The 11,239-nt window shown below is 45.9% G+C and overlaps 1 long non-coding RNA gene across 1 annotated transcript; it reads left to right on the plus strand.

Moving 5' to 3' along the window:
* The first annotated feature begins 5,068 nt into the window (after positions 1 to 5,068).
* Positions 5,069 to 8,217, plus strand: LOC132523235 (uncharacterized). The gene is made up of 4 exons (XR_009541439.1): positions 5,069 to 5,122; positions 5,368 to 5,535; positions 6,122 to 6,244; positions 8,199 to 8,217. It is a non-coding gene; the product is annotated as an uncharacterized LOC132523235 (long non-coding RNA).
* The last annotated feature ends 3,022 nt before the right edge of the window (positions 8,218 to 11,239 follow it).

Raw genomic sequence — 11,239 nt, forward strand, 5'->3', positions numbered from 1 at the left:
TACAGTGAAAGCGTGGAGTCTTAAGCACTAGACCGCCAGGAATGTCCCTCAAAATGTTATCTTAGGTATTTTCTCAAGTTTTGTTAAGTCAACTTTATTTAGAAATAATTTACATACAATAAAATGTATGCTTGGGACTTCCCTGGTGGCGCAGTGCCACAACTACTGAGCCTGTGCTCTACAGCCCGTGAGCCACAACTACTGAGCCCGCAACCACAACTACTGAAGCCCACATGCCTAGAGCCCATGCTCCACAACAAAGAGAAGCCACCGCAGTGAGGAGCCTGCACAGTTGCAACGAAGAGTAGCCCCCGCTCGCTGCAACTAGAGGAAGCCTGTGCGCAGCAACGAAGACCCAATGCAGCCTAAATAAATAAACAAAATAAATTTATTTTAAAAAAAAAGTATGCTTAAAAGGAATTGGTCCTGGGGTTCTTGGTAAAGCAAATATAAATCCTTTTTGGAGCAACACTACCAAAACTCATGCCATCCAACAGGAAAGAAGAAAGCTAAACTGAAGATTTCACAAAAAGAATTAACAAATATTCATGGAAGAGAGAGCAGAACAAACAAGTCACAACACCAAAAATATTAGATATTAGGGAGTCAATTTAAAAAGATGTAAAATAAGCATGAAAATATTTATTAAAGTCACTGAAGAAGCTATCAGGACTTTAAGAAAGAATAACACATGATAAAAAAAAGAACAGGCAGATTTGAGAAGAACCAAAAAGAACTTTTAGAAATAAGAAGTACTGTCACTAAAATTAAGAACTTAACAGATGTAGGTCCTTGTCAAAAATGTATATTGTGAATATCTTCTCTCAGTTCGTGGCTTGTATTTTTATTCTCTTAATGGGATTTTTTAAAAATTTCTTGAAAGTCTAATTTATGAAATTTTATTTTGATGGGTAGAGCTTTTTGTGTCCTATTTTAAAAATCTCTGCCCTAGGGCTTCCCTGGTGGCGCAGTGGTTGAGAGTCCGCCTGCCGATGCAGGGGACACGGGTTCATGCCCCGGTCCGGGAAGATCCCACATGCCACGGAGCGGCTGGGCCCGTGAACCATGGCCGCTGAGCCTGCGCGTCTGGAGCCTGTTGCTCCGCAACGGGAGAGGCCACAACAGTGAGAGGCCCACATATCGCAAAAAAAAAAAGAAAAAAATCTCTGCCCTAATTATGGAGATATTTTCCTATGTTTTCTTCTGTAAATTTCATCTTTCACATTTAGGTCTATGATTAATTTCATATTAATTTTTATGTATAAAGTGAGAAAGGAATCAAGATTCTTATTTTCCATAGGGTATCAATTGATGAGAACTACTTTTTTTTTAATCCCATCCCCACTGAATTTTACTGGCAGCTTTGTCATAAATAAGGTGACTGTTATCTATTGGTCCATTTCTGACTCTATTCTGTCCCACTAATGTATTTTTATATCCTTATGCCACTAACTGTGCAACTTGATTTCTGTAGCTTTAGAGTAGGTCTTGGCATCTGGTAGCATAAGCCCTCCAAATTTATTTTGCTTTAACATGGCTCTATCACTAATAGAGGACAATTGTTAACTTTTTTAATGTTTCTAAAAATATAATTTTATTGAATTAAATAAATTTTGTATTCAACAAAATTTAGATTATACTGCATATGTTAGTAAACTGCATAATTCACTTAACTTGAATATTTCCCCATGTGCTCAAATCGTCTTTGAGAATGTGATATTTTAAAATACTTTTATTTTAAAGTAGTTTCAAGTTTACAATAAAGTTGCAAAAATAGTATGAAATAATTCCCTCTTAACCACCCAAAGTCCCCAACTGTTAACATTTTATAACATTTACCTTATCATTTTTTCTCACCCTCTCTCTGTATATATTATTCTCCCACCCCCATCCCCAAGCTGTTTGAAAGCAAGTTGTAGATATGATGCCCCATCACCCTTAAATATTTCAGTGGCTATTTCCTGAAAACAAGGACACACTCTCCTACCTACCACAGTACAACCCTTTAGAATCAAGAAATTAATACAGTTCTACCATCTAATCCACAGATGTAATTTAAATGTCATCAACTGTCGCAGGTAGGTGGAGACTGATCACCTCACTGCTGTTTTCATAAATTATTTGGGAGATTTTCACAAAGTTTGTCATATCAGTCATTAACCCAAACAGTTTTGGTCTCTTTTAGTGGTGAATAGTATTTAGAATCCAAGTCTGGGTGTGTTTATTGTCCCTGAGATGTCATTATTTCCAGTTCCTCTCAGTGGATAGACCTATGAAATACATATTTACACACACAAACCCATTCATCTATATTTCTGTTTCATATATATGTTACATATATGAAATAATATGTATATGTTCTTTTTTTCATTAATTTTTGTTGGAGTATAGTTTATTATATATGTTCTAATACCAATACTTCAAATTCCAATTCAGCCCTACATAGTCTTTTCTAGTCTTCCCCTCCTCTATAATTTTACCTTTCTTCTCCAAAATGGCTCCCATTTTCCACAATATACTTACCTGCATTTGCTTATATTGAAAACCATGGTAACCATCACAGTGGAGCCTCTTCAACTTGTGGCTGAGTCATTTTAACACTTAACCTAAAATTTTCTAATCATTGCCTTACTATCTGGCATGACAAGAGTTCCAGGCTCATCTTTACATTTCCTGCCCCAAACACAACAATGAGCCATTTCTTCAAAAAGCCCAGATGGGGACTTCCCCAGTGGCGAAATGGATAAGAATCCGCCTGCCAATGCAGGGGACACAGGTTCGATCCCTGGTCCGGGAAGATCCCACATGCCATGGAGCAACTAAGCCCACGAGCCACAACTACTGAGCCTGCGTGCCACAACTACTGAAGCCCGTGCACCTAGAGCCCATCCTCCACAACAAGAGAAGCCACCACAAGGAGAAGCCCGTACACCACAAGGAAGAGTAGCCTCCACTCGCCACAACTAGAGAAAGACTTCATACAGCAACGAAAACCCAACACAGCCAAAAATGAATAAAATTAAATCTTTATAAAAATAAATAAATAAATAAAGCAACTATAGGGCTTCCCTGGTGGTGCATGGTTAAGAATCCCCTCCCAACGCTGGGGACACGGGTTCGAGCCCTGGTCCAGGAAGATCCCACATGCCACAGAGCAACTAAGCCCATGTACCACAACTACTGAGCCTGTGCTCTAGAGCCCACGAGCCACAACTATTGAAGCCCGCGCGCCTAGAGCCCGTGCTCCACAACAATAGAAGCCACCGCAGTGAGAAGGCCACGCACTGCAAGGAAGAGTAGCCCCTGCTCACCGCAACTAGAGAAAGCCTGCCCAGCAACGAAGACCCAACGCAGCCAAAAATAAGTAAATAAAATAAATAAATTTATAAAAAATAAATGAAGCAACTATACACCAATTTTTTTTTATACCCCAATTTAAAAAAAAAAATTTTTTAAGGGTACAGTACATTAACAGGTCCGAACTGAATTGCATTTCCAGGTTCACATGTGAACAAACCTTCACCCCTCAGTGAACCAGAGATTCTAGGGATCCAACAGGCTGAGGTTAACCCAGGGCCAAATTGAACATTCAGGGCAGTTCGCAAAGTGTTGCGCTTCATAGCCTGAGCATACATCTCTACACGTGGATTAGAGCCTGATCAGCTCTAAAGGGGATGGGGGGGTGGGGGGAATAAAAAAAAATTTTTTTTAATTTAAAAGCTCAGATGGGTTTTAGTGGGAAATTGAATTTCAAGACCACAATCTGGGCACTAGGGATGCTTATTTCTACTGGATTGGTCATTATTTCTAAGCTGCTTCAGCGGAGAGAGCTAGGGAGAGAGCTAGATCTATATCTATATATAGATCTATGCTTATAAAGATAGAAATAGAGGGCTTCCCTGGTGGCGCAGTGGTTGGGAGTCCGCCTGCCGATGCGGGGGGCGCGGGTTCGTGCCCCGGTCTGGGGGGATCCCGCGTGCCGCGGAGCGGCTGGGCCCGTGAGCCATGGCCGCTGGGCCTGCGGGTCCGGAGCCTGTGGTCCGCGGCGGGAGGGGCCTCAGCGGTGAGGGACCCGCGTACTGCAAAAAAAAAAAAAGATAGAAATAGAAATAATTTATAGTGCTACTTCAAATTCAAGACTACAGGGGTTTATGTAACCTTTTGTATATTACATGTTTCTTTCCTTTTCCACACTGAGAATCCTAGTTCTCAAGAAAATAGGGGATTCCCACTAGCTATTTTACACATGGTAGTATATTTAAAACCTAATCTCCCAATTCGTCCCACCCTCCCCTTCCCCCACTGTGTCCACATGTCCATTCTCTACGTCTACGTCTCTATTACTGCCTTACAAAAAGTTTCATCTGTACCGTATTTCTAGATTCCACATATACGCGTTAATATACGATATTCGTTTTTCTCTTTCTGGCTTACTTCACTCTGTATGACAGTCTCTAGGTCCATCCACGTCTCTGCAAATTGATATTTTGTATACCAAATTATAAATATATTTTATACTCTGCTATCTGGAAAGGTAGGAAGCGTGGCGCAAGTGGCGGGGCGCAAGATTAGATGCTGCCTGGGTGAGTGAGGAGTGTGCGGCGCCGCAGGAAGTGCGTGCAAATGGCTCTGCGGGTCCCGGGCTGTTCCTACGGGGAGGGGAGCGTGTGGGTCTGGGTGAGTGTGTGAGTGTGCAAGCTGCCACGCCAGAGAGAGCTGTAAGGCTCAAAGTACGCCGGGAGCCAGTAGCCACAGCACAGGGCCGACTCCTCTTCCCGGGGCATGCCCTCCAGCTCTTACTGGGATATGCCAGGTGAGCCCCAGGACAGTGGAACGCAGGCCCCCTCGGGAGCGGGCAGTGGTCCAGGGGTTTGCTTTACTCAGCAGCTATGTATAGTGCTGGCAGAGGGCGTTCCTTGGGAACTCTCAATTTGAGTCAAGGAGTGCATCTGTCCTGTAATTTTCCAAGGGGAGAGATGAAAATACGAATTTGGAGAGTAACTAGAGCTGAGATTCTGGAGCTGCGCCTCTGCCTCTGTTCTTCCTCCTGAAATCTGTTCTCCCTCCTCCAGGTGGCTTCCTGTTTGAAGGGCTCTCTGATGATGAGGATGACTTTCACCCAGTAAGTGGCCTGGCTGCCTGCCATTTGGGGGAGATGGCGCTGGGGATGCACCTCTCCCTGGGACCTGGCACGCCCCAGCTGGGAGGTGATCGGAGGCCCTTTGGTGACCCAGCTATGTCATACTGTTGCTGTCTGAACCTGGCAGCTTGGGGAGGTTCCCCAAGAACTGTTCCTGGAACGGGGGTGGGCTTCATCTGAGAAGGTCACAGGCTGCTTCCCTGATGCTTGGTGCCTCTCTTGTTCAGAGCGCCAGGTCCACGCCCTCGAGCAGCACACCCGGCTCCCGCCCAGCTTCCCTGGGGTACAGTGGAGCTGCCGGGCCCCGGCCTATCACCCAGAGCGAGCTGGCCACCGCCCTGGCCCTGGCCAGCACTCCGGAGAGCAGCTCTCACACGCCAACTCCTGGCACCCAGGTATGGAGAGAGGGCGGGAAGATCAAGGCCAGGCCCCTAAGGGAGAAGGTCCCAGTGGTAGAATGGATTGACCTTTGCTGATCCTGGTGCTGGATCTGCTTTGAGCCGAACTCTACCTGGAGCCTGGTGGGTTTCCCGCTGCAGCTCAGGCGACCTCCCGTCACCAGCCTTTCGGGCTTAGAAGACTGGGCCTGATTTCATCACGGGCCTGATTAACTCCTGCCAGCACTTTGGAAGAACCTTCCGTCACATAAGACACCCTTACTTGTCCCTGAAAGTGGCCAGACATCACAGGCTTAAGCGTTCCTGGTGACGGTCACTCCAGCTTGCAAGGCCATGTCTCCCAGTGCTGGGTCCTAGGCTAGGTCGGGGGCTCCATTCCATCTCCCTGGAGCAAAAGAGAACAGAACCTTTCCCGCCCACATAGAGAGCTTTTGGGTACCTCTGTGTGGTTGTCTCATGCAGGCCCCTGCTGGGAGGCAGTCGTGGGGCACCCAGGGGCACCCTGGGTGATGTGACAGCAGTGGGTATGTGCTGGGAGACTGAGGTGTCTCTGAGCGTGGCGCTGACCCTGGTTTGTCTCTAGGGCCATTCCTCAGGGACCTCCCCGGTGTCATCCGGCGTCCAGTCAGGGACGCCCATCACCAATGATCTCTTCAGCCAAGCTCTCCAGCATGCGCTGCAGGCCTCCGGGCAGCCCAGCCTTCAGGTCAGTCTTCCCCACTCCTGATGTTCACATGGCTTCTTAGTTACTTTGGACACTGAGCTTTCTTCTGCTCTCTGGAGGCCCTTCCCACTTGGCCTGCTTTGCTCCAGGAACAGCTGGGGCGTGGCAGTGTGACAGGAGAGGATGCTCCCAGCACGGGCAGTTGTCCCTGTGGTTTCCACTCCTGCACCCAGTGACCACGGCCTGGCTCCGCTGACCACCTGGCTTGAATACTTGTGGCAGTTTTAATTGAAGAGACAACTCATCCATTCTGTGAGCGGTGACTGAGCCTTGAGCATGTATATACCGGGCCTGGGTCCAGCTCCTGGGGTAGAGACGAGCCAGTGCTCATCCCTGCCATGGAGGGGTGCCAGGCAGTTGCTGCAGTGAGGGAGCAACAGGGCGAGAAGCCCAGCCCAGGCTTGAGGTGAGGGCCTAGGTCAGGGAAACCTTTTCTGAGGAAGGGGTGTTTGGACTGACTGTCAAAGAATTAGTTAGAGGTTAGCCAGGCAGGGAAGGGGTGTTTGGTTGAGGGGGCGTGGTGTCCAGGCAGAGTTAGCCAACCTTAGAAATGGCCTATGTCAGTCCACCTATGACATTCCACCCCTGAGACTAGTTTGAAATCATGGTGTCTGCCACACTCTGGATATTGTTGATGGGGTTAATAATGAAGCTTGGCCTAATGTCTCATCCTATAGCTAAATTCTCAGCCAGATTTATCACCCTCAGAAAAGTTATTTTCTTTGTTTTTAAATTTTGGCTGTGCTGGCGCGCGAGCTTTGTTGCCCCGCGGCCTGTGGGATCTTAGTTCCCCAACCAGGAATGGAACCTGCGTCCGCTGCATTGGAAGGCAGATTCTTAACCACTGGACCACCAAGGAAGTCCCCTCAGAAAAGTAATCCTTATTTTCTTCCTGGTATCATTATCAGAAAACTCTGGTGAAAGTTAATCAGGCCATGAGTCTTAGCTATATGGTCCTAATGTAGCTATGATTTATCTCACTTTCTTTTTTTTTGGCTGCGTTGGGTCTTTGTTGCTGTGCCCGGGTGGGGACTACTCTGCGTTGCAGTGCATGGGCTTCTCTTGTTGCGGAGCACAGGCTCAAGGCACGTGGGCTTCAGTAGTTGCAGCTCTTGGCCTCGGTAGTTGCAGCGCAGGCTCTAGGGTGCAAGGGCTTCAGTAGTTGCAGTGCATGGGCTCAGTAGTTGTGGCTCGCAGGCTCAGTAGTTGTGGCACACAGGCTTCAATACTTGTGGCTTGTGGGCTCTAGAGCGCAGGCTCAGTGGTTGTGGCGCACGGGCTTAGTTGCTCTGCAGCATGTGGGATCTTCCCGGACCAGAGGTTGAACCTGAGTCCCCAGCATTGGCAGGTGGATTCTTAACCACTGCGCCACCAGGGAAGTCCCTCATCTCACTTTCAGATTGAGTGTTGAGGCACTTTCCACCCCAGAATTCCATACTTGGGTGGAATTTGCTTTGCACATTACTTCTCAACAGCCAAAAGGTAGAAGCAGCCCTAGTGTCCATCAATAGATGAATGGGTAAACAAAATGTGGTATATACATACAATGGAGTATCATTCAACCTTAAAAAGCAAGGAAATTCTGCCACATGCTACAACATGGATGAACATTGAAGACATTATTCTAAGTGAAATTAGCCAGTCACAAAAAGACTGTATGATTCCACTTCTATGAGGCACCTAGAGTAGTCCAGTTCATAGAGACAGAATGTAAAATGGTGGTTGCCAGGGGCTGGGGAGCAGGGAGAATGGGGAGTTGTTGTTTAATGGATACAGAATTTCAGTTTGGGAAGATAAAATAGTTCTTGAGATGGATGGCGGTGATGGTTGCAAAATAATGTGAGTGTACTTAATGCCACTGAACTGTACACTTAAATGGTTAAGATGGTAAATTTCATGTTATGTATATTTAACTGCAATATTAAAAAATACATAGAAGACACCCAACCACCACCAGAAAGAGGGAACACATCAAAATTTGAATGATTCCACCCATCTCTCTGCTGGAACTCCTCCAGCCCTTCGCTTGAGTGGAGCCTATTCTGTAACGGAGATTATGAGTTCACTAAAATGGTTGTAAAATATAAAAATATGTCTTGCTGCATATGTGGGTCTCTTTCTTCTCCTAGAGCCTGAAATAAAAATGAGCGAAGAAGAAATTACTACCTTTATGGCTGAACATTTATTTCACAAATGTTCAAGTGCCTACTTTATGCCAGGAGCTGTGGAAGGTGTGAAAATGAAGCATATACGAGAAGTTCACGGTCTAGAAGGGGAAATGTCCATGCATAAATTTTTCCGTGAATAATTTTAATATCAGATATAAAATGTGCCCTTTTCTGCGCCCTTAAAGCACCCTGTACTTCTCTCAATTATCGTTTATGTTTCACTATATTGTCATTAACTTCATTTTTCTTTCTCCCACAAGTTGTAGATTGTGTTGATGGCCCAATTCATCATCCTCCCTAGATCCATGCCCTTTACCACATAACTTTGCAGTGCCCGTGAGCGGAGTAACCTGACTTCCCCTTGATTCTAGCTTTCACCACATGACTTGCTTTGGCTAATGGAATGTTAGCAGGTATGATGAAAGCAGAGGCTTGAAATGGACTTGAACATTGGGAGCTGCCCTTTTGCACCACTGCCATCACCAGGAGAACACGCCTGGGTTAGCCTGCTGGAGGACACGTTGCAGAGCTGAGTCTCCTAAACTGCTCTAGAAGAGGCCAGCCTAGGTTAGCTGTCTATCAGACGACCTATAGACATGTCACTCAACCCAGCCAAGAAAAGTGTACAAATTATCATTTGTATAACCAGATGAATTTTTTACAGAGTGTACACATCTATATAATCACTACCCAAAAAACCCCGAGAATTTAGCAGCACTCAGAAGCAGCTCGCAGGCTCCTTCCCAGTTATTACCCACCTCCTCCTCCAGAGGTAACCATTACCTTGACATCTAACCATAGATTAGCTTCTGCCTGGTCTTGAACTTCTTCTAAATGGAATCATACCATATATAGTCTTTCGTGTCTGGCTTCTTCCATTTAACATCATATTAATGAGATTCTTCCAGTTTGCTGTGAATAGCGGTAGTAGTTCCTTCATTTTCATTGCTTTATAGTATAACATGGTTTGGGTATAACACAATGTATTTATTAATTCTACTGTTGATGTACTTTTGGATTATTTTCCAGTTAGAACTATTAGGAATAATGCTGCAATGACTATTCTTACATATGTCTTTTGGTGAGCATATGTATGCATTTCTGCTCCATACATAGTTAAGAGTAGAATTGCCAGGATATAGGATAAATGTATGTTCAGCTTAATACATATTGCCAAACAGACTTCCCAGGTAGCTGTACCACTTTACACTCCCAGCAGAAATGTTGAGTCCCACTTTCTCCACATCCTTGCCAACACTGGGTATTGTCAAGGCTTTGAAAACATTTTTGGAACTTCCCTGGTGGCGCAGTGGTTAAGAATCCACCTGCCAAGGCAGGGGACAGGGGTTCGAGCCCTGGTCCGGGAAGATCCCACATGCTGCGGAGCAACTAAACCCTTGTGCCACAACTACTGAGCCTGCGCTCTAGAGGCCACGAACCACAACTACTGAAGTCCACATGCCTATAGCCTGTGCTCTGCAGCAAAAGACACTGCAATGAGATGCCCACGCACCACAACAAATAGTAGCCCCCCCTTGCTGCAATTAGAGAAAGCCCGCGCACCCGCGCACAGCAACAAAGACCCAGTGCAGCCAAAAATAAATAAATAATTAAATTTAATTAAATTAAAAAAATTTTTTTATTTTTGTCCACACCGTGTGGCTCGTGGGATCTTAGTTCCCCGACCAGGGATTGAACCCAGATCCTCAGCAATGAGAGTGCAGAGTCCTACCACTGGACTGCCATGGAATTCCCAAGTCTTTTTTTTTTTTTTTAAATTTATTTATTTATTTTTGGCTGTGTTGGGTCTTCGTTTCTGTGCGAGGGCTTTCTCCAGTTGCGGCGAGCAGGGGCCACTCTTCATCGCGGTGCGCGGGCCTCTCACTGTCGCGGCCTCTCCCGTTGCGGAGCACAGGCTCCAGACGCGCAGACTCAGTAGTTGTGGTGCACGGGCCTAGCCGCTCCGCGGCATGTGGGATCTTCCCGGACCGGGGCTCGAACCCATGTCCCCTGCATTGGCAGGCGGACTCCTAACCACTGCGCCACCAGGGAAGCCCCCAAGTCTTTTTAATCTTAGCCATTCTGATGGGTATGTAGTAATATCTCATTTTGATTTTAATCTACATATCCCTTATGACTAATGAGCGTGAGTATATTTTCATATGAACATTTGAATATCCTCTTGTGTGAAGTGTCTGTTCATGTAAGATTCAAGTTTGTACTGCATAGACTCTTCTACTGTAGGATCAAAAGGGCAGCTAGGCGGGTCATAAGGCTCACAGCAAGAGATCCTGAAGATGAAAAAGAACTTCGCATCAGCTCTAACCCAGCCTTTGCATCATTCCAGCATCAGGAATGATACAGTGGGATTCCTGCATAAGACCCTGAACTCTAGGAAACCTCAAATCAGTACGCAAGAAGTAGACAATGGGTTGGACACATGCAATGTGGGGATCTTCAAGGAAAACCCATTGGCTTGTTGCTGATAGACTCACAAGTTGTCAGATGTTCTGGAAACACCAGGACTTCAGGGTCTGGTCCTCAGCCACACAGGCTCAGAAGAGAGCTTTTGCTGACACAGTGAGTCAGCAATTAATGAAAAAATCAGAATGCTGAGGAATTCCCTGGCGGTCCAGTGGTTAGGACTCTATGCTTACACTGCCGAGGGCCCAGGTTCAATCCCTGGTTGGGGAACTAAGATCCCACAAGCCGCACAGTGCAGCCAAAAAAAAAAAAAGCAAATTTAAAAATCAGAATGCTGATGTACTAATTCCCATCATGAACCAGAATTGCCAAGCATTCCAGTCTC

The sequence above is a fragment of the Lagenorhynchus albirostris genome, chromosome 1 (assembly GCF_949774975.1).
Source record: "Lagenorhynchus albirostris chromosome 1, mLagAlb1.1, whole genome shotgun sequence".
Taxonomy (NCBI): domain Eukaryota; kingdom Metazoa; phylum Chordata; class Mammalia; order Artiodactyla; family Delphinidae; genus Lagenorhynchus; species Lagenorhynchus albirostris.